General features: G+C 52.7%; 1 protein-coding gene across 3 annotated transcripts in view; it reads left to right on the forward strand.

Moving 5' to 3' along the window:
* The first annotated feature begins 268 nt into the window (after positions 1 to 268).
* MELK (maternal embryonic leucine zipper kinase) overlaps positions 269 to 1,555 on the forward strand; it is a 97,650-nt gene continuing 96,363 nt past the window's right edge. For 2 of the 3 annotated variants that reach the window (XM_017543184.1, XM_037743695.1), the window contains exon 1: positions 269 to 435. The gene's annotated coding sequence lies outside the window, so the exon portion shown is untranslated. The remainder of the gene's footprint in view (positions 436 to 1,555) is intronic. The other variant, XM_017543187.1, reaches the window with a different exon arrangement.

A 1,555-nucleotide genomic window follows, 5' to 3' on the forward strand; every position in this document is an offset into this window, starting at 1 on the left:
AAATATAAAAAAAAAAAAAAGAAAGTTGGGTTATGTGGAGACTTGGCGTATCCACGGCACCTGGAAAATCATCACGTGCCCTCCAGGGCAAGACCAAGGCCTCACACAAGGTCACCTCGCAGCCTGGTGGACCTCCCGGTCATCCCTTTCAGGGCTCTCCAGCAACCGCGGGCCGTTGCCCCTGTGAGAACCCCCAACCCGCACTGTGCGCGCCCCCGCCTGCCGTGCGCGCCCGCTTCCCGCGCGCGCCCCGCCCCTTCCGGCCCAGGAAATTTGATTCCCTTGGCGGGCGGAAGCGGCCAGAACCTGGCGGTCGAAAAGATTCGTAGGAACTCTGTACCAGCTGCTTCTCCCAGGACAGCGGGCCTCTGTCCTTCTGTCCGGCGCCTCTGTCCTTTTGTCGGGCGCTGCCCCGCCGTGCCCTCCGCACCTCAGGTCAGTTCTCTCGCCCGCCCGCCACAGCCCTGCGGGGTCTGGGGTCTGGGCTGTGCGGGCTCAGCGGCCCAAGTCCAGTTTGCTCCTGCCTCTCGGGAGACTGGAGGATTTCATCGGAAGCCTGCGCTTTACCAGCCCTATTCCCTGGATGAGATATTTAACCTTTCCGACCCGCGGTTTTCTCCTCTGTAAGTGGGGATAATGACCGTGCCTACTTAACAGGGTTATTGAAGAAGTGTTAAGGCCAAACGTTTGCCACCTAGGAGGCTGCGATAGATGTGAATTTCCACTTCCTGTTTCCAGTTTCCGTGACTCTTCTCCGTGAAAAAAGTTCAAAGATGGGTTTCGAGTTTTTTCTGTTGGTACAACTCAGTTTACTGGGGCAGTCCAGTAAAAAAGGAGATATGTTATCACTACCTTTTCAGTTCAAATCCATCCTCACCTATCATCTCCCCAAAGTAGTGGCTTCAGAGGCTCCCACTAAAAGGGGAATTTTCACTGAATGCTGTATCAGTAATAGGAGCAACGGGCTTGCTCCCACCAAGAAACCTGGTGTGGGGAGGAGGGAGCGAGAAAGGGGAGACCCCTCAGGAAAGGCTGCCCAAGATAGGGATGAGGCCCTTAGCACTTAGGATGAGTGATTATTCTTGAGCTTACCCTTTGGTATTTCTCCTTTGTTAGTGGAATGAGGTGAGCATTAGGAGCCTGGATTGTTGCTTAGAGGTCAGTGTTCCTAACTTTGCTGTATATTTTGGTTTTTGTTTCCCATGGGATCTGGGAGAAATTAGAAAACCAGAAAAGCCCTTACTGCACCTTTGTGGGCTTGTTTCACCTGAGGATCTGTCCTTTCTGTGTAACTATTATGGACCAACTAGATGGGCAAATCAATCCCAATGAGTGCCTCGTTGGTGCTACCAGAAGCCTTTGCAAGGGAGCAGGACAGGCTGCTAATTAAATGTGTTACAAGGCCACATTATAAGTAATTCTGAGCCCGGCATGGTGCCTCACGCCTATAATCCCAGCACTTGGGGAGGCCGAGGTGGGCAGATCACTTGAGGCCAGGAGTTCTAGACTGCCTGGCCAACATGGCTAAACTCTGTCTCTACTAAAAATACAAAAA

Source organism: Cebus imitator, unplaced genomic scaffold, assembly GCF_001604975.1.
Source record: "Cebus imitator isolate Cc_AM_T3 unplaced genomic scaffold, Cebus_imitator-1.0 Scaffold149, whole genome shotgun sequence".
Taxonomy (NCBI): domain Eukaryota; kingdom Metazoa; phylum Chordata; class Mammalia; order Primates; family Cebidae; genus Cebus; species Cebus imitator.